The 22,144-nt window shown below is 49.5% G+C and overlaps 1 protein-coding gene across 2 annotated transcripts in view; it reads right to left on the bottom strand.

The window, feature by feature from the left end:
• The window catches only part of PUM2 (pumilio RNA binding family member 2), a 755,055-nt gene that overhangs the window by 451,428 nt on the left and 281,483 nt on the right, over positions 1–22,144 (bottom strand). The gene's annotated exons all lie outside the window — the stretch shown is intronic.

Genomic DNA, 22,144 nt, shown 5'->3' with positions numbered 1-22,144 from the left:
TCCGTCCCGCCTATCCCTCCACTATCCTTCTCAATCCAAACAACGGACTAACACGTCCACCACTCTAATTAATTTACTATTTCACTCCTCAGACAAGAAACGACCAAGAAGAAGAAGAAGGACCAAACAGCCGTGATGAAGCCAAGAAAAGGAGGACGCCCACTGACATCTCCCAAGCCCTACCAGCCTGTCCCCACCTCGAACCTGCAGAAGCCAAACTCCGGTGTGCCCTGCAGCCAGCAACCTCAAGAGACCCGAGGACCTGACCTGCCATGCCTTCCACAAAAAAGACTGTCACTTGTTCATAAACATTTGGAATTTGTTACTTTTCAGGTTACTTTTTAAGTTACTTTTTCTACTCAGTGTGATATGCCTAGATATAACACTGGGACATTTCCTAGATAAAAGGTGAGTAGCATACAGTTTAAGGTTTCATACAACTTTTCAACGCCACACTTAGAACATTTTTCACAGAAAAGCATCAATACAACCCTATGGGAGGAAATGAAGTTATCAGTTTTTAAGACACAGGCTGTATATATACTGCACCAAAGTGAAGTACAGTCTCCAGAGGTTTGGCAGAGGTTAAAGTTAGACAGAACCTTACTCTCTAATGTGGTAGCTTGGTCGAGAAGTAAGGCAGCATTAGAGGACAGTGTTAAGCATTTGATTTACCCACTCAGTCAGCGAATGAATTCACACACACAAGAACTGAACTCTAGGCCACACCGTGCAATACGTTGAATACCACAGTGACTGATACTGCTAATGCGCCGGCCTGAGACTAAAGAGGCGACTGGCTTTCAGGTCTATCCCACCCTCCCCGGGGAGCTACTGCGCGAATAATGGACCGCAAGGGAGGCATGGCAGCGGGGAACGGGAGCATGCCAACTGGCAGGAGGCACCATGGAGCGTCAGCACATTCTTGGCTAGAAATCCCCGGCACATCCCGAAATGGCAGATGGCAGCCCTTGTCCCGCAGCTGCCCTCGGCTGCTGCTCAGCAGCCCCCACAGAGCTCTCCATATACTGCAATTAGGCAGGTCTGGGGTCAGAACGGCAGCCTCTTGGCCACTCTGGATGGCCACTTTCTGTTACTGGTACCCAAAGCGCCTTGGTCTACGATTGAGCCGGGTCTAAGGCCCCGATGGTGGTGGTAGCTTCAAACCTGCCATAAACAAAAGCTGCACTGCACCCTGAGAAGTGTGGCTCAATGGTTAGAGCGGCAGACCCTGATGCAGAGGTCTAGCCCGGGACCAGGGTTCAATTCCCCGCCTCGGCGGGTCTTGGGCTCAAAATTCCACAGACCTGATAATTCTCGCCTCGGTGCCTATTCTAATCATAGAGTCCCACTCTGCAACTCTGGGCAATAGCTTGCTTAATCTCCACAACGGCCCCCACAACGCTAAGGATGCCTGGCCTTCACCCTGGGGGTGCCCAGGAGTGGACGCCTCACAGGGAAAGCCAGGACGGGTTCCACAGCGGTATTCGTACAAGCGCCTTGAGACCCTTGCAGGTGAGTAGTGCGCTATACAAGTATCAATTTACAATTTTTACACTTGTTTCCAAGAGGCTAAGTGAGGCCCGGCTGACTCGCGGCCTGTCCCGCTCTAAGTGCTCCCCTGGCCCCGCGAGAGACAAAGGTCCGGCCTTGGTCCGGCTCCCCTCCTGAAGCCAGCCTTGCAGTGTAGCAGGAAATCCAACTGTGCAGTGCAGCCAAAGGATCCAGATGTGCGCTGCAGCTAGAATACTCAGACATTGCAGGTGGGGGCGCAGCCATGCCTCGAAAACAAAGATCCATCCGTGCAGTGCTCTGGCCTGGGAGCCCAGCCTAGCCAATGGATCAGCAGTGCAGCCGAGAATCCAGGTGTGCACTGCAGGCCTGGGGGTTGCAGAGGTCTTGGCGCTGCTGCTGCTGTGACTCCGAATGGGAGCACTTTGAACTGGTAGTGCTGCCCGTCTAGCACAAACCTGAGATATTTTCTGAGCGCTGTGTGGATGGGAATATGGAAGTAGGCGTCCTTGAGATCTAGAGTGACCAGGAAGTTGTTTAGTACCAGAAGTGGAAGGACTTGTTGGAGTGTGACCATATGAAAATGATCCGACTGTATGTACATTTTTAGAGGTCTGAGGTCTAGGATGGGTCTTAGAGAATGGTCCTTCTTTGGTATTAGGAAATATAGGGAGTATACTCCTTTGTTTTTCTGATGCTCTGGAACTATTTCTATTGCATTTTTCTGCAGGAGGGATATTACCTCCTGTCTGAGCAGTGTTAAATGTTCTTGTGACATTGGACGCTGCTTGGGTGGTATGTTTGGGGGGTGGATGTTAGTTCTAGACAGTAACTTGACTGAATTATTAGGAGCACCCACCTGTCTGATGTGATGTTTTTCCAAGCTGGCAGGTATTGTTGAAGTCTTCCCCCGACGAAAGTGGAATGGGAAGGAAGTCATTGGGCAGGGGTAGAGGCAAAGCGGAAGTTGTTATTTTTTACCTCAGTCTTTGTTATGGTTACCCCTGTAACCACCCCTTTGGTAGCCCTTGCTGTAAGAGGACTGTGTAGGGGCTTTGTACGAGGTAGAAGCTGTGTCCGAAGAGTATCCACTGGTGGCACCTCGATAGGATGAGCGACGAAATGAACTTCTGGGAGCCTGCGACTGCAGGGCTCCCATAGATTTGGCAGTATCTGTATCCTTTTTCATTTTTTCAAGTGATACATCTACGTTGGGTCTGAATAGGTGTTGCTCATCAAAGGGTTGATTAAGAATGGCACTTTGTTCTTCAGGTTTGAACCCGGATATGCGTAGCGAGGCATGTCTTTGTAATAAGACGCTGGTGTTAACTGCCCTAGAGGCAGTATCTGCTGCACCAAAATAGAATTCCCTTGTGGCCTAAACAATTACTTATCTTATGACATAGTTCATATACTTTTCAAAAAAGTCCTTCACGGCATAGAAAAGAATACTTTCCTTATTTGTATTTTCAGTGATTTATTCATTGCGGTGTATGACTGATGGACGAAGCTTGCAAACATGAACAAATAAGGAGGATGGTTTATTGAAAAACATCTCCAAATGAGCACAAAATATAGAAAATATTAAAGATCACTCGATTGCGAATAATTTGAAGAAACTAACACAAAGTCAAGTCTGCCGACTTAAATAAGAAATCTCTACCAAAGACTGTTTGTGAATGTCCTAAATAAGAGAAAAGGAAGCTTCGCATAACAAGTTTACAATATCTATCTTGCTAATAGGACTGAAAAGTGAATAAAGTGGTGGCGCAGCAATTGATAAACACGTTGGTGCATCACTATTATCTTTGGAGGATACCCTGTGTCCACACAAAAGGAAGCAAACTTTTCTCTGTTGGTCCTGAGGAAGGTGGTACAAGCCCACCGAAACGCGCGTCGACCTGGCGTGGCTATTGACATTACAATCTGTGTTACCTCAGTCACAGAAAAAAGATTGTTCTGGATGAGAAGTGTAGTATGTGCAAGTGTATGTATGAATAGTATGTGAGTGTTTAGAGGTGTGTGGCCTGAAGGGGGGGGTTCTTTGATGTTTATATATACTTCAAAAATATATATTTGATGCTGTGTATTTTAATGTTTATATGAAAGAACCAAAGTAGTTTTATGAATTTGAAAAAGAAAAATATATAAGAAAGTGGAAATAAGTCTCTGGATATAATACAAAAAAATGAATACATCACTAAAAATACAAATAAGGAAAGTGTTATTTTCTATGCCTTGAAGTATTTTTTGAAAAGTATATGAACTATGTCATAAGATAAGTAATTGTTTAGGCCACGAGGGAATTCTATTTTGTTGTATTGACGTTTTTCTCTCTTTTCCCTGGCTGGAAGAGGGGGTCCCTTATCTATGTTACTGCAGTATCTGCTGTATCCAGTGCACACCGAATAGAGGTGTTTGTAATGTTTTTCCCCTCTTGGGTAAGCTCATTTGCTCTATCTTTGTACTTATCAGGGAGGTGCCTCATTAATGATTCTAATTTGTAATAATGTGCCCTGTCATATCTGGCAAATAATGCCTGAGTATTGGCAATACGCTATATTAACAACAACTAAGGAGTGACTAAATGAAAACGAATAAAGAATATTTAAACAAAAAATCGTTTTAGTGTCTTTTTCTTTATATAGATCTCTCTTACTATCCCCCTCAAGGACAAAGAAACCCCTTAAAGAAAAATATTCCTAAGGGGAACCAATGTCCCTGTGTGATTTCCAGAAGGAAAGGAAAATGTTATCTTTTTTTGTAAAAGGACCCTCCCTCACCACTAATTGGTGACATGCTTCATCATTGGGTCCCCGCTGGGGTGGCCGAATGTCCCCCAGCGTGCTACAACGCCTGATTTACAGCAGAGCGGGATGTGGTGAGTGCAACAGTGCCCAAATTAAGGTGCGACTGTAACTGTGGGTGCAAAATTTAAAAAATCAAGGTTGTTGCCTATACAAAAATCTTTAATACCGGCCAACCTGTATTAGGTTAAAAACAAAGTAGAGGACAGCTAGGTTCTGTCTTAGGAAACCTGTGTCCTTTAAAACAAACAACTGGTCAACATGTTTCTGCTGCTACAACTGCAAATTCACTCTGCATTCGTCAGGACCTAAATTATGTCCTCCGGTGGTGTACGCGCGCTAAGGCGCACCCACCCGTGAGGCTCTAAATGTGAAAAATTCTTTTGAAGTTTCGACCATATAGTGTTATTCGCGGTTAGTAGCCGTGGTCGCTCACTGCGATTTGCATGGGCACAAAAAACCTGTGGAGAGGGAAAGAAAAAGACAATACACAATAACATATAATGACACACACTGACATAGAATAAGCTCATTGTAATAGCAAAAAAAGTGCATAGCAATGTTACATGCACAATGTCGGAATGTTGTCAAAGCCATTGTTATATGAAGGTGACCATTCACAGGCACTCCAGAATTCACAGAGAGCCTTATAGAGCCTCTTAATAGTACCAGGAAAACCAGTAAAAGACCACCCTTGTAAGAGTTCAGTGGTGCTTTTTTCAGTAGCGACATACAAACACAAACACTCACGTTACGAGAGCAAAAAACTCTCCACGTGGGTCGAGACAGCGCGGAATGCCTTTACGCGGTGTCTATCTTTAAAAAGAGGAGAGAAAATGTTATCCCTCGAACAGAAAGTGTTCTTCCTTGTTGCCGCTAAATCGGATTAGAGCTTGTGACTTACTTGAGCACTCGCGACTCCCCGCATTGTACCTGCACTCTGGGCTGCTGTCTCCCCGGAAGTAAGGTATGCTTTCCCGGGATCGCATTTATCTTGCAGTACGAGGAATTTCTGATCACATGGGTAGCTTAACGTCATGTCGTTTACACTAGGCTCCAACTCTTAAAGAGGTAGTGTCTGATATCATGCTTGTATTCGGGGTTCAAATCCCCAATGGGCTAGATGGTGTGAATATTACAATTCAGACATTACTCCCTAAACCATGCCAAAATTCATAGTGCACGGTGTTAATTAATGTGATGGTAATGATAGTGCCCGACATGTGGATTTTTCAGTTCAAGGCTAAAAGCCGGTATCTGATATCATGCTTATATTCGCGGTTCGAATACCCAATGAGCTAGATGGTGCGAATATTATAGTTCAGACATTACTCCCTAAACCATGCCAAAATTCATAGTGCACGATGTTAGTTAGTGTGATGATTATAAAAGTGTCCGACATATGGATTTTTTAGTTCAAGGCTAAAAGCCGGCAGTAGGCTCTTCCAGCGGGGCCTTGAGGTTAGACTTGAGTCATTAATTACATGTGAACTCAGCACTGGTCAGTCAAATACAATTGCTGATTGGAAAATAGAGTACCCAGGGGTTTGTACAGAACAGTGGGGGCCTATCATGAGATGTTATACACCAGTTCAGATTATGTCAACCCAAACTAACATGACAAAGAACTAAAAAATCCATGTCGGATACTTTTATAATCATTACACTAACTAACATAGTGCACTATGAATTTTGGCATGGTTTAGGGAGTAATGTCTGAACTATAATATTCGCACCATCTAGCTCATTGGGGATTCGAACCGCGAATATAAGCATGATATCAGATACCGGCTTTTAGCCTTGAACTGAAAAATCCACATGTCGGGCACTATCATTACCATCACATTATTTAACACCGTGCACTATGAATTTTGTCATGGTTTAGGGAGTAATGTCTGAATTGTAATATTCACACCATCTAGCCCATTGGGGTTTTGAACTCCGAATACAAGCATGATATCAGACACTACCTCTTTAAGAGTTGGAGCCTAGCGTAAACGACGTGACGTTAAGCTACCCACGTGATCGGAACTTCCTCGTACTGCAAGATAAATGCGATCCCGGGAAAGCATACCTTACTTCCGGGGAGACAGCAGCCCAGAGTGCAGGTACAATGCGGGGAGTTGTGAGTGCTCAAGTAAGTCACAAGCTCTAATCAGATTTAGCGGCAAGAAGGAAGAACACTTTCTGTTCGAGGGATAACATTTTCTCTCCTCTTTTTAAAGATAGACACCGCGTGAAGGCATTCCTCGCTGTCTCGACCCACGGGGAGAGTTTTTTGCTCTTGTAACGTTTGTGTTTGTATATCGCTACTGAAAAAAGCACCACTGAACTCTTACAAGGGGGGTCTTTTACTGGTTTTCCTGGTACTATTAAAAGAGGCACTATACCATTTAGGACGTAGTACGATAACTACATTTCTTTTAATTATCACTTTTGGCAGTGACAGGCTCAGTAAAGTATACTCCCTTGACATTCTGCCTACATTAAATAAAAGCAGCAGTAATACAGCGTTTGAAGTCACTTCTGGGTGGAGAAATTTTTCACTCTACCTATGGGGGACATCATAAAACCTTAAAGGCTCTCTGTGAATTCTAGAGTGCCTGTGAATGGTCACCTTAATAAAACAATGGCTTTGACACCATTCTGACAATGCGCTATGCACTTTTTTTGCTATTGCAATGAGCTTATTCTATGTCAGTGTGTGTCATTATATGTTATTGTGTATTTTCTTTTTCTTTCCCTCTCCACATGTTTTTTGTGTCCCTGCAAATCCCAGTGAGCTACCACGGCTACTAACCGTGAATAACACTATATGGTCTAAACTTCAAAAGAATTTTTCACATTTAGAGCCTCACGGGAGGGTGCGCCTTAGCGCGCGTACCCCACCGGAGGACATCATTTAGGTCCTGACAAATGCTGAGCGAATTTGCAGTTGTAGCAGCAGAAACATGTTGACCAGTTGTTTGTTTTAAAGGACACAGGTTTCCTAAGACAGAACTTAGCTGTCCGCCACTTTGTTTTTAACCTAATACAGGTTGGCCGGTATTAAAGATTTTTGTATAGGCAACAACCTTGTTTTTTTTAATTTTGCACCCACAGTTACACTCACACCTTCATTTGGGCACTGTTGCACTCATCGCATCCCGCTCCGCTGTAAATCAGGCATTGTAACACGCTGGGGGGGGGGGGGGCATTCGGCCACCCCAGCGGGGACCCAATGATGAAGCATGTCACCAATTAGTGGTGAGTGAGGGTCCTTTTACAAAAAAGATAACATTTTCCTTTCCTTCTGGAAATCACACAGGGACATTGGTTCCCCTTAGGAATATTTTTCTTTAAGGGGTTTCTTTGTCCTTGAGGGAGATAGTAAGATATATATATATATATATAAAGAAAAAGACACTAAAAAGATTTTTTGTTTAAATATGCTTTATTTGTTTTCACTTAGTCACTCCTTAGTTTCTGTTAATATATTGACTGGGGTACAAGAGTGCCTGTTCATGCCCTTTCTCTCTAGTTGTTATTTGAGATATTGGCAATACATCACATGTTTGCTGCTTGAGACGCCGTTCTTTTCCCTGATGCGTCAAGTAGCTTAGACTCTTTATCTGGTGGTGGAGCTTCACCTGATGTTTGTGAGTTTGCTCTCTTGCGTGCATTGGAAACTACAAGTGAGTCTAGTTGTACTGGACCTTTAATATATGCTGGGTCTGAGGGAGCTGCTTTTTATTTTTTCTCTATGTGAGGGTTAATGACCTGAGTTCTGACTGGGTCTTTGAAGACTTCAGGAGCATGCTTAATCACTCCTTTAAGCATTGGTAAATTGGAGGAGGACCTTTGTGCATTATCAAAGGTATCCATTAAGAAGTCTTCATCTACAGGGTCTGTATGCATGTCATGTCTACCCCATGATATTGCGCAGCCCTGTGAATCAATTGATTGAAACGCATAGTGTCTTCTGGTGGGGAAGGCCGTGAGGGGTATAGGTCATCCTGAGGGACGTTTGGGACATCTGGGGTGTTCTAATCATCACATGGGTCAGGTGATCCTGTAGGAGTAGCTGGATCAGGTATGTTACACACCCCCCCCCCCCCCCCCCCCCCCCCCCCCCCCCATATCGTCAGAGCTATCATCCCGGTTGTCATCGTCTGGTATGATGACAACAGGATGCTGGGGAATGTTGTGGTATGGGAGGATGTGGTGATGGTACGGGTGAAAGAGAAGGGGAAGGCAGTCTTAAGGGAGAGGTTATGTTATGTTATGTTATTAAAATATTTCTAGAACGCACTATCACTGATTGGTTGCTTGGCGCTGTGATCAGCAATAACATGAACATAGAGGGAAGAGAGTTATGAAAATGCTTGTCTGAATAGCCAGGTCTTCAAGGCTTTCCGGAAGCCATGTCCTTCTTTGAATGTGGAGCTGGAGTGGCCGATGGTTGCTTTTTTTAAGCCAAAATTATCTGTCCAGTGATTGGATCTTTAGCAAGAGTCTTCTGAGCAGGGTCTGGATAAAGTAAGTCCTCTGCAGGAGGCCGATCTTTTGGTGCCGAGGAAGGTTTCGGCACCAAAACGGTTTGTTTTGGTTTTTTGGCAATGTCTTTAACCGGAGAATCAGGAGTCTTTATCAGCTCTGAAGCTTTTTTCAGTTCAGAGGATTTTTTCGGTTCAGGTGTTTTTTTCGAATCCGAAGCAGGTTTGCTTGGTTCCGACCTGGGTTTCGGTGCCGAAGGAGTAGTGGTATGTTTCGGCGCAGATGGTTTGGATGTCGGGGTAGCCGGTGTAGTTGTCTTTTTCTTTGCCGGTAAGTGTGCACCTGCACCGTGCGAAGGCAGACTCGAGCCCGAGTCGGCTGAAGGCTTAATTAGCTTTTTAGCCGGGCCCGAGGATGGGGCAGTAGAAGCAGTGTGTCGGTGTGCACCCGAGGGCAGGGTGTGACCGGGGCCTTTGGGTGTGTCGAGGAAGGGTCGGGGTCGACGGTCTTACTTACGACCCTCTGTGCTGGAGTCCTCAACTTCGGAGTCTTCTGCCTCGGAATTGCGGTCGACGTCGTGTTCTGGAACGTGGACGCCTTCTTCAAAGATGTCGTCCGGAATCGAAGCTTAAGATAGAGCCATTGGGGGAGGAGCTGCGCGGGCATCCAAGATGGTCGCGTGAGCAGAGTGTTCCCGAGACCCTCGCCGCCCTCTTGCAAATATCCTGAATTCCTATATGGGCTTTTGAAGTTCTACTCTCGCTGATCCTAATATACTTCCAAGACCTGAAATCGGACTTCGGGAACCATTTTCACATCGTCTACAACTTTCTGGCCTGCCCCCGGACGGGACCGGGGTCTCTACTGCTCGGGCTGGCCGAGACGCAAGTTAACAACAGCGGTCAAGGGACATCCTTTCCACCGGTGCCATTGTCACTTTCAGTTTCGATTTCTCCTCGACCTCCTAATTGACTGTTCTGGAAGTGCTCCTGATTTCGAACTACAGTGGCCTGATCCGCTGTGCTTTCCGGCCATATCCCTGGTCTCACCAGCTACGATTTTGGACGTAAACTTTGCTTTGGCGACCTAACAATATCTGCCATTTACACCAGGTCCAGAGGGGCCCTTCGGGGCGCGGCTTCCAATATGGCGACCAAACCTGAGGCAGAGAAGCACAAGACGAAGGTGCCGCCCGTGGGGGATCCATCCAAACTAACGTTATGGACCGATATACACAACCAAAGGGTTCCCCAGTGGGTGCTGGCCGTAGTCTCGAAGACCCAAGGACGGACCTTGTGGCGTCATCGGAGGTCTCCCTCCAGGATCTAATGCGTGCCATCACTAGGATGAAGACTGATATGGGGCTACAATTAGAGGCCATTGTCTCCAAGATCGACACGGTGGCCGTTGATGTTACCCTTATTAAAGCAGACTTGGCTAAGACCAACGAGAGGGTCAAAGCCTTGGACCTTAAGGCCTCCAGTCTTGTCACTGATATTGGCTGATGCAAATGCTACTTACCAGTATGCATCTGTTCTTGGCATGTAGGGCTGCTGACATTCATATCTGTGCATAGATCGCCGCCTAGTGTTGGGTCCGGATGATTGCACATTGTTGTCCTGGAAGAGTCTTCGAAGTATCACGAGATAGGTGGCTCCTCCCCTGGACTACAGTGCGCATGGGCATCGCCTCCATCCCCAGATTGTTTTTAGCCATTGGCAGAGATGGAGTGAAGTATGTGAGTGATGACCATGCTATGAGCATATATATACATATGAATGAACACTGCAGCTGCTACAGGCGCCGGGGAGGAGGGTGGGCGATATGAATGTCAGCAGCCCTACATGCCAAGAACAGATGCATACTGGTAAGTAGCATTTGCAGTTCGAGGCATGTGGGCTGCTGAATTCATATCTGTGCATAGAATACATAGCAGTCCCTCCATTAGCGGCGGCCGCCCGTGCCAGCTGCAGCAGTAGCATGTACCTGGAAGAAAGGTTCTTGGATGGTGAGCGCCTGCAGCTCGCTAACCCTCCGTAGCGATGTGATTGCTACTAAGAACGCAACCTTCCAAGTTAGAAACTGAAGCTCACAAGAGTGCAGTGGCTCGAAGGGAGGACCCATCAGTCTTGTGAGAACCACATTGAGGTTCCATTCTGGAGCTGGTGGTGTCCTTGGTGGAATGACTCTCTTGAGTCCTTCCAAAAAAGCCTTGATAGCAGGGACCTTAAAGAGCGACAGGTGTTGCCTATTCTGGAGGTATGCTGCCATAGCAGACAGGTGAATGCGGATGGAAGAGTACGCCAAATTGCATTGATACAGGTGGAACAGGTAACAAATGATGTTTTGAATGGAAGCATCTAGCGGGTCAATATTGTGGTTAACACAGTAGATGACAAACCTCTTCCATTTAGCCGCATAACAAGCTCTAGTAGTGGGCTTCCTTGCCTCTCGAATGATGTCCATGCAATCGGGAGGAAGATTGAGGTAGCCAAACTCTAGGACTTCAGGAGCCAGATCGCCAGGTTGAGCTGTTGCGGGTCTGGGTGCTGAATGTCGCCATGGCTCTGCGTCAGAAGGCTGGGAGTGAGATGAAGCCTTTGATGCGGTACCACGGAGAGTTCCAGAAACGTGGTGTACCATGGTTGGCGAGCCCACGTTGGAGCAACCAGGATGAGAGTCATCGAGTGCTGCCTGAGCTTGCGTGCCACCAGCGGTATCAGCGGTGCTGGGGGAAAAGCGTACGCAAATCTGCCTGACCAGTTCATCCACATCGCATTGCCCTGTGATTGCGGGTGTGGGAACCTGGCGGCGAAGCTTTGGCATTTTGCGTTCTCCTTTGTGGCGAACAGGTCTATCTCTGGATGACCCCACTTTTGGAAGTACGGTTGGAGTACTGATGGATGTATCTCCCACTCGTGCATTTGATGGCTGTGTCTGCTGAGCAGATCCGCCATCTGATTGTCCTTGCCCGGGAGATGCTCTGCCATGAGGAAGATGTTCCTCTGAATGGCCCACTTCCACATGCTCTGAGCCAGATGAGACAGCTGTGGAGAGTGTGTGCCTCCCTGCTTCTGAATGTAGTACATGGCCGCCATGTTGTCCGTCCGGATCAACACGACTTTGTTGCACAGATGTACTTTGAACGCCTTTAAGGCCATGAAGACTGCCATCAGTTCCAACACATTGATGTGCATCTTCCTTTGCTGTAGTGTCCATAGTCCCTGCACTGTGTACTGGAGTACATGCGCTCCCCATCCCTGGAGAGAGGCGTCCGTCGTCAGGATAATCTGTGGCACAGGCTCTTGGAATGGTCGGCCCCTGCAAAGGTTTTGTGGATTCCACCAATGCAGAGAGTTGTATGCCCGACCGCTCACCAACACTAGGTCTGTCAGTTGCCCACGAGCCTGAGTCCACTGACGTGCTAGGCACTCCTGAAGCGGACGCATATGTAGTCTCGCGTGCGGGACAATGGAGATGCAGGAGGCCATCATGCCTATCAACTGCATAAACACCTTCGCTGGAAGCGAGTGTTGGGGTCTGAATCGTTGGATCAGCGCCTGGATACTGGCGATTCTCACTGAATTTGGCTGCGCAGTGGCTGCCAGAGTGTTGATTGTCGCGCCCAGATACTGTCGCACGTGGGCGGGCTGGAGATGGGACTTTGGGTAGTTCAGAGAGAATCCCAGATCGTGCAGGAGATGAATGGTGCGTGACACATGGTCGACGCACTGTTGTTCTGACTTTGCTTGAATGAGCCAGTCCTCCAGGTAGGGGTAGACGTGGACGTTCTGGCGACGGAGATGCGCCGCCACAGTCGCTAGGCACTTTGTAAATACCCTTGGCGCCGTGGTGACCCCGAACGGCAGAACCCTGAACTGGTAATGCTGGTCTTGAATCGTGAATCTGAGATACTTCCTGTGGGAAGGATGCAGGGGGATATGAAAATATGCATCTTTCAGATCCAGCGTAGCCAGGAAGTCCCCCTGCTGAAGCAGAGGGAGTACTTGCTGTAACGTGAGCATATGGAAGTGCTCCGAGAGAATGTACCAGTTGAGGGGCCTGAGGTCCAGGATGGGCCTGAGGGATCCGTCCTTTTTGGGGATTAGAAAATACAGGGAGTAAACCCCTGTTCCCCTTTCCTGCAATGGAACGAGCTCTATTGCCCCTTTTTGCAGCATGACTAGAACTTCCTGCTGCAACAAGGTCAAGTGCTCGCCGGGCATAGGACGGCTCCTTGGGGGTATGTTTGGTGGAATGGAAGTAAGTTCCAGACAGTAACCGTACTGGATAAGAGACTTGACCCACCTGTCCGTGGTGATGGATTTCCACGCGGGCAGGAACTGCTGGAGTCTCCCCCCGACCGGTGTTGTATGGTCGGGGGGCAGTGACAAGACGTCACTGCTTGTTGGCGGTGGTGGACCTGGAGCTGTTGTTTCCACGTCCCCTGCCCTTGACGTTATTGCCTCTGTAGCCACCTCTACCCTTGTTGTTGTATGAGGTTTGGGTGTTACTTTTGTAATACTGTGTGGACTGCGATGCCTGACCCCTTGAGGTGCCTCTGGAATTGGAGCGGCGAAAGGAACCACTCCGAAACTGCTGAGACTGGAAGGCCCCCATAGACTTGGCAGTGTCTGTATCTTTTTTCATTTTTTCCAGCGTCGCATCCACCTCAGGGCCAAACAGGTGGTCAGGATTAACTGTTTGGTTCAGTATTGTCGTTTGAATATCGGGCTTGAACCCTGAAATTCTAAGCCAAGCATGCCGTCTTAGCAACACGCTGGTGTGGATTGCCCTGGAGGCTGTATCGGCCACATCCAGCGCACATTTTATGGATGCGTTTGTGATGAGCTTTCCTTCCTGAATCAGCATTTCTCCTGCCTCCTTGTACTGGTCAGGCAAGTGTTGCAGTAGTGATTCTAAGGTGTCATAATGAGCCCTATCATAGCGTGCAAGTAGGGCCTGTGTGTTTGAGATTCTCCAAATATTAGCTGCCTGTGCAGCAATTCGTTTCCCTGAGGCCTCGAAGATTTTGGACTCTTTGTCTGGGGGAGGAGCGTCACCAGTGGTCTGCGAGTTCGCCCTCTTCCGAGCGTTGGATACAACCAACGAGTCCAGTGGCAAGTGTCCCTTGATGTATGTTGGATCCGAGGGCGCTGCCTTATATTTTTTGTCAATGCGAGGGTTGATGACACGCGCCCGGGTGGGCTCCTTGAAGACCTCCGTTGCGTGTTTTAGCACCCCCTTAAGCATTGGCAGTGTTTTGACTGACTTTTCGGCTACTGAGAAAGTGTCAAATAAAAAGTCCACATCCACAGGGTCTGAGTGCAGCTCGACATCGTGGTTAGCCGCAGCTCTCTCGATTAGAGCGTTGAAGGCCGCCGAGTCCTCCGTCGGTGATGTCTTGGCCGCAAAAAGCTGCGTGTCCTGGCCCGACTGCGGGTCCTCTGGGTCGCCTCCGGCCGACCAAGGTTCGTGTTCCTCCTCCGGATCCGAGTACGCCGGGTAGTTGTACTCGGCGTCCTCATCATCAGCATCGCCTGCGGTGGAACGCGTTGGCGAGTGTTGTAGGGCTTGTGGAGACATAGGCTCTATCGGGGCCGAAGACCCCGCTGAGTCCCTCTTATTCTTGAGAGGGATCCGAAAATGTTCCAACACCGGCTCCGTGGTGATCTTCCTCTTGAGGAGAGACAGTTTTCCAGTATTGGCGTCGATGATGACCTCCCGACGCTCCTCTTCAGCCAGTGGCTGGAGCCGAAGCTTCGACACCACCAAGGCTGCTTTTGGTGTCAAGACCTCCTTCGAGGGCCCGCCCTGTTTCGGCGCGAAAGCCTTCGGCGTCGACTTTGGCGGCAGGGTAAAGCGGATAGGCGTTTGCGCCTTCGCAGGCTTCGGCGTGTGCTTAGGCGCCACGTCGTCCGAATCGGGAACCACATCGTCCTTCCGGATCCGATGCAGGGATTCCGCTACCTTCTTCGTTAAGGCCGGAGAGGGCTTGACCGGCTCGAGCGATCTCCCCGAGTCGGGAGTCGGTTCGATGAAAGGCACCTTCTTCGGGGCCGACACCTCACGCGCCTTCTCTCCAAGGGCCGGCGCCGGCTGAGCCTGGGTTGCGGCGTCGCCCTGACGCTTCTTCGGAGCCGTCTTCGGGTCTTCGACCCAGACCGTCTTCGGCGTCGACGCTGCCGCGTCAGACAACTTCGCCTTCGGCGTCGACCCAGATGTTTTCGGGTCGGCCATTTTGGCGCGGCTCTTCAAGTCGGCCATTTTGAATTGTTTGGAAGTTGACGCCTCCAGAACCTTCTGCACCACCGCAACTTTCACTTTCGATTTTGAAACCAAGGAAGCGTGACCCGATGGCTTCACTTTCGTTTTCTGGGACGGGAGTGTCGCCTTAGAAATGTCCGTGACCGGGCCCGGAGGCGGGGCTGCTGGACTTATAACAAGGTCTTGGGTAAGGCCCGAAGGCGATCCCTCGACCTGGGCCGCATGAAGGGGATTGACCCCCGAGTCTGGTTGGGGATGCTCCTCCTCCGAGCTATCCCCCACGGTGGCAATAGCCCGATCGTCGTCGGCGACTTCGTCAAAGTCCTCATCACCCGCGTCGTAGGCATCCCCTTCGGACGCGGGACTAGAGTCCGAAACTTGTACGTCGTCGTCGTCTCCAACAGATTCTTCGAATATGTTGTCTGGTGGGGGCGCCGGGGTAGCCGATAACTTGGCCTGGAGTCTAGCGGCCCGACGAATCTTGAGAGTTTTCTTGCACCGGAATTTCGAACACGCCATGCAGCTGTCTTCGTCATGGTCCGGTGACAAGCATTTATTGCACACGGGGTGCACGTCGAGGTGTGGATATTTGGAGTTACACACCGGACACTTCTTGAACGGAGTCCGCTCCATAGCAGAAGTGTAGTGTAGGCCCGTCCGCGCCGAGAGCACGCGGAAGGGTAGCAAGAGTTCGGAGCTGAGAGTCAGACAAGAAACCCGAACGAAACTATACCGACGCTCAGCCTAAAGACCTTTTGGTCTCGAATTGAAAAGTTGAACAACTATCGATTCCGACAGAGGGAACCGAAACACATCCGAACCCAATGGCGGAAAAAAACAATCTGGGGATGGAGGCGATGCCCATGCGCACTGTAGTCCAGGGGAGGAGCCACCTATCTCGTGTGCAATCATCCGGACCCAACACTAGGCGGCGATCTATGCACAGATATGAATTCAGCAGCCCACATGCCTCGAACTGCGCAGTCTGAGATTGGCAACCTGCGATCATCGCATGATATGATGGCCAGACGTCTGGACGAGTATGAAAACAGGGCCCGGCGTAACAACATTCGCTTAGTCGGGGTGCCGTAGAGCCACGGTGCCACTACTGTTGACCTACTAGTGGAGGATCTAATCGTCACTCATCTCGCTCCCGCCGGACTTAGAAAGTTCTTCGCGGTTGAGCGCGCATACCGTTTCCCAGGTGGACAGACTAAACCGGGGGCCCCCCCGAGGCCTATTATCGCTAAGCTCTTCCACTTTCGGGATCGGGATGCTATCCTCCAGGCTTCACGTAGGCACGGCCCTTTGAAGTATGAGAACAGTTCAGTTTCCATATATCCTGATTTCACTCCTCAAGTCCAGCGACAGCGGATGGGATTCCAGGGGGTGAAACGGCGCTTGCGGGACTTGGGACTCAAGTATGCGATGCTATTTCCAGCTCGACTTCGTATCGAGTACCAGGAGCGTACTTTCTTTTTTGACCGACCGGACAGTGCTGGCGACTGGCTAGACTCTCTGCCGAAGATGGACGATGGGAGCGCAGGCCCTGGTGGTACGGAAGAAGGTGCATCGGCACAGGAGTGACATTTTGGTTCTTGGTGTCTGGTTGTGGTTCGCATTCACCGGCTGAGTTTTGCTATTATTTGTTCATTGTTGCTATAGGCCCTGAGGGCGGTGCGGGGTGGGGCAGTCTCTCTTTTCCTCCTCTGGGGTTTTTTGTGTAGTGTATTATAAAGGGGCGACAGGCACACTGCAGATTGGGGTGGTTTTTTAGTCGTACGCAGGGGTGCAGGGTGGGGGTGTTATAACGGGCAGTTGTTTGGGGGCAGAGGGGGGGGGTGTTTGTTTTTGTATTTGTTCTTTTCACATGGCACAATGAGTATTGCTGTTATCCTGCTGCTCTTGGGTTCGGAGGGGGGGGGGTTGTGGTGCTTTGCGGGGATGGGGGGGTGGTGATCTGAAATTGTTGTCTTGGAACGTTAAGGGTCTGGGTGACAAGATACAACGTGGTGTTGTACTCCAGTTTCTCAGACGTCACTCCCCTGACATAATCCTGTTACAGGAGACCCATCTGATAGGGAATGCATGTAGGGCCCTGGATAGACGCGGCTATAGGTTGGTAGCCCACGCTGGATTCACATCTGGCTCCAGAGGGGTCGGCATACTGGTCAAATCCTCCCTGCCCCTTGAAATAGACTAAGTTGCGCTTGACGATAGGGGGCGGTATGCCGCTGTCTCTGGGCGGTGGGAGGGGAAGGTGCTCACAGTTGTTAGTGTATATATTCCCCCGGGTCTTCAGGCTACCACCTACGCTGATCTAGGACGGACTCTCCTGGGGCTTCCAGATGGTATCCTTGTACTGGGTGGGGATTTTAATTCTGTGGTCTCGGGTGAGTGTGACCGATTACCCCCCAGAGTCCTGTCGGCGTCCCAGTTGTGGCTTTCTGAGTTGCTTGAGACTTTTGGATTGGTGGATGTTTGGCGGATGTTACACCCTACGCACATGCAATATACGTTCCACTCTGGAGCACACAGTAGTCTTTCTAGGATCGACTATTTTCTGATGTTGTCTGCTCACACTCCCTCCGTACGTGAGGTCCGCCATCTTCCCAGGGGCATTTCTGATCATTCACCCTTGTTGCTTGAGGTCTCGGTGGGTTTTTGTAGTGAGAGCAGGGTTGCCCCCATCCATCCTTGGCACCTAAGGAATCCCAAGCTGCGCTCAGAGCTTCTCAAGGCTATTGATTGTTCTTTCAATGAAAATGTGGGGTCTGTCTCTTCTTCTGTTTCCTTGTGGGAGGCTTTTAAAACTGTAATACGGGGTTCCGCATTGTCATTGATCGCTGCCAATAAGAAGGCCAAACAGGAGGACTTAGTGCGCCTCGAGGAAGAAATCACTTCACTTGAGAGCGAATTGGGTGGTAATGATACGCCTGCAGTCCTGCACTCCTTGGCACTAAAGCAGGCTGATTATAGAGCCCTGGTGACCGACGCTGCTAAACTTATGAACAGGAACCAGCTGGGCAGACTATGATGTGGGTGATAAGGCGAGTAAGCTTCTGGTGTGGTTGGATAAATCTGAGAAAATGAATCGGACGGTTTACCAATCGGTGAGTGATAGGGATGAGTCTGATTCCCGTTTACTCTTGCGTGACATCGCGCTACCCTGTATTTCAGATGAGGAGAGATCCATTTTGGACGCGCCTATAAGGGTGGATGAGGTCGCTACTGCTATACGATCCCTTCGTTCGGGTAAGGCTATGGGGCCAAATGGTCTGCCCATCGAGCTCTACAAGTTGCGCCCTGACAAGATGGCGGCTTATCTGCGCAACATGTTCATGGAGTCCTTTGAAACCGGCCTCCTCCCCCTCGATCAGCGTTTGGCCACTATTGTTGTCATCCACAAGGACGGTAAACCCTGTGACCAGAGCACCTCCTATCGCCCCATTTCTTTGCTTAATGCTGAGCCCAAGATCCTGGCCAAACTACTTGCGAATCGTTTGCTAACGGTTATATGCGACCTGATCCATCCTGATCAGTCCGGTTTTATTCCCCATCGGAATACTGCACTCAATCTTCGGAGGCTTCATGGAGTTCTCGCGAGAGCTGCTACGCTGACCGAACCCGCCATCTTAGCTTCTCTCGATGCTACTATGGCTTTTGACACCATCGAGTGGTCTTACCTTTGCGCGGCTCTTTCAAAGTTCAGCTTCGGCCCTAATTTTGTTGCCTGGGTAAAACTCCTGTATGAACAACCACTGGCCCAGGTGGTGGTCAATGGCAGAGTGTCTGGTTCGTTCCCGCTTGGGCGTGGCACCCGACAGGGATGTCCGCTCTCCCCCCTCCTTTTTGCCTTAGCATTGGAGCCGTTGGCTGAGTGGCTCCGGTGGGAGACCTCGATCTTGAAGATCGTGTTTCGCTATACGCCGATGACATTCTCCTTTACTTCACTTCACCCCAGAAGTCACTCAATGTGCTCTTCAATGTCCTCACCTCCTTCGGGAAGAATTCGGGTCTCATCATCAACTGGACTAAATCATGTATTTATGTCATAGCGGGGGAGCTCCCTCCACTGCCTTGTAGATTGCCGATCCAGGTAGTTGAGACTGGTTTAAAATACTTGGTAATTCATGTCTCCTTGGACTCCTCTGTCCGCTATGACCGCAACTTGTGTGCTCCACTCCGGCGACTTAAATTGGATGTCCAGCGGTGGCGCCGCTTGCCCCTATCTCCATTGGGGGGTGCGGCTCTATTTAAGATGATGTCCCTCCCTAGATTCTTGTACGCTCTGCAAAACTTTTTTGACCCGGTTCCCTCCGGTACTTTCCGTGAGGTCGAGAGCCTCCAGAGACAACTGATCTGGGATAGGCGGGCGCGTATCTCCTTACCCAAACTTACTTTGCCGTGGTACGATGGCGGCATAGCCCTCCCAGACATCAGGCGCTACTACTGGGCCTCTCAGTTGAGTGCGGTTAATCATGTAACGTACTCCCCGGGTCCTGCTCCTGCTTTTGCGATGGACAGGCTCCTCTTGCCGGGCGGGAACTTCAACAGGGCATTGTATTCAAAGGAGCCATTCCGCTCTCTGACTGGACCCACGAAATGTGCTGTGCGCGCGTGGAAAGACGCGAATGTTGCTACGGGCTGGGGCGATAGGATGACACGAATGACGCCATTGTATGACTGATAGGTTGGGTAGCCTGTGGAGAACGAAAGGGTTTGATAAGTGTAATACGATTGGTATCAGCAAGGTGGAGGATCTTTGGTCCAAGGGCGCGGTTAAGTCCTTTGACGCCCTTAAGGTGGAGTATGATCTCGGCGACAATGAGTACTTTCGGTACCTTCAGGTACGCCACGCTTTGACCTCGGTCTTCCCTCCGGGGACAGAGATTCCCCAGTCGTCGCCGCTCGCGGACCGGATTCTGGATGGCCATTTGCCTGACAGCACAATCTCTTTGATCTACAAAAAGCTTATTAATACCAGGGCTGATCTCCTCGTGCGGCTCAGGGCTTTGTGGACCGCGGACGGCCTGGAATTAGATGAGGACTGGCAGATGGCTGTCGCCTCCCCTAAGGCAGTGGCCATTCCAGCCCGCCTTCGTTTTGTACAACTGAAGATCCTCCACCGAGTATACATGACCGGTACGCGACTGGTGCGGATGGGTTACTCGATTGATGGGCTGTGTAAGCGTGGTTGTGGCATGAGTGGTACCTTTCTACATATCATCTGGGAATGCCCTGTGGTGTCCGCCTTCTGGTCCAGAGTTCATGCCATCATGGCACGGGTCACCGGGGTCTCTCTCTTGCCTGAGGCCCGGCGGTGCTTGCTCAACGTTTAGGAGCCTACGGACTGTACGGCTGCTCAGACTTTTTGGGTCACTCTTGGTAACATGGTTGCCAAGAGGGACATCGCTCAACTCTGGGGTTCCCATAGGCCGCCTGGAATAACAGCTTGGAAGGAGAACATGGACTGGTGCATGTTCCAGGAGAAGACGGTCTATGTGGCTCGGGCCGTCCTAAGAAATGGGGCAGGATTTGGTCCCAGTGGAACACATACCGTGGAGCTATCTGCACTCCTCCATTTGAGTATACTACTGATGTCCCATTGTCCCCGTAATTGACGTTCCAGATGTTTGTCTATAGTGATATTCTGCATCGTTCTGTTTACCATTCCCCCGTCCCTAGACATATAACACAATATTCTTTAGCGATTGGTCCCTAGCCCTCTCCCCTTGAGCCCCTGGAATCGTTCTTGCCATGTGCTTCTGTGGTTTGTTTTATGTTTTTCACCAAAATCATAAAATGAAACCTATTTTCTCCTTTGGCTTTATCTGCTACATGTGCCGGTACACTGATCAGTTGCTATTCTCTGTACTAACTGCACTGCCTTTATACCTGCTGTCTAGGTACTTATTGTCATAGCGGCCGGCCCGACCGGGTTGTAGGCAGACGCTGTGTACTGTGCATATTGAAAATAAAGGTTTAAAAAAAAAAAAAAGATAGAGCCATTGTTCTTGTGAGAAGTTGGCCTGATATTCAGTGTTCACTATTCTAGTGATCACTATGTATCAGTCCAAACAACCCTTATGGTGATTGGTTGTAAGTCAACCGATAGACCAGCTATCCTAGTAGCATGGACAAGAGCAGTCTTCGGGCTAAACTCTAGAGGGCGTGTTAAGCCAGCTGTTATACCATCACATATACCCCTTGAACACCCAGTGAAAGGACACCACACAAGTGTTATGAAAATAAACAGTGTATTTATTTAGATCACAACAGCCCTGTACTCTTTATGAGGACATGGCACTAAGCACACAACAAAACTCTTACGAAAATACTTTAAGTTGCACAATTTACACAAATGCCCGACGGGCACGGAAAACCATATACTATGGAAGTGGAATGCGAAATTACTAGCAAGTAAGTACTAGATTAATAGGCTTTGGAATCGCTAGGACTACGTTACTGAACCTTCAGATTACTAGTAGGAGGCCTAGGGGACTCGGGTGCAGAGTGTGCACTCTCATGCGGGATGCGGGACAAAGTCTATGGGAGCTAGTAAAAGCAAAGTTAGCGTTCTCGGGCGAACCCGATAAGGTAGGTCGAAAACAACAGTGGATCTGGACCCTTGGATAGTGAGGCTATGCTGGGGCACCGAAATGCCGAAGTTACCTAGCCCAGGGGCTGCGGCTGCATAGGTCTGAAAAGACGTCGGGAATCCTCGTTGACTAACCAAGAGCCTGAAGGAAGAGTTGCTGGCAGGCGACCAGTGAAGATTGTTCGAAGTGATCCAAGCCTGGATCGAAGATGGACGACACCTGAAAGCAGAGGGGACCAAGTTCTTAATCACTAGCCAGGGATCAGATGGGCACCAGGATGGCACCGGATGGTAGTCACCTCGACCAGGTGAGTGGCCGACGCTGGGCTCTGCAGTCTCACGGACCAGGAGGCGTTGTCGGCGACCAGGATGGAGGTGCGAGCTGTCCCACGATGGTTGGTGCCGTCGACGTCGCCGGACCCAGGATTGGGGCAACAAGTCTTGGCAAATTCAAGCCCACGCGGTGGACTCAAAATGACGT

Source organism: Lissotriton vulgaris, chromosome 6 (genome assembly GCF_964263255.1).
Source record: "Lissotriton vulgaris chromosome 6, aLisVul1.2, whole genome shotgun sequence".
Taxonomy (NCBI): Eukaryota; Metazoa; Chordata; class Amphibia; order Caudata; family Salamandridae; genus Lissotriton; species Lissotriton vulgaris.
The sequence above is the reverse complement of the archived record's forward strand: the minus strand, read 5'-3'. Positions and strand labels throughout refer to the sequence as shown.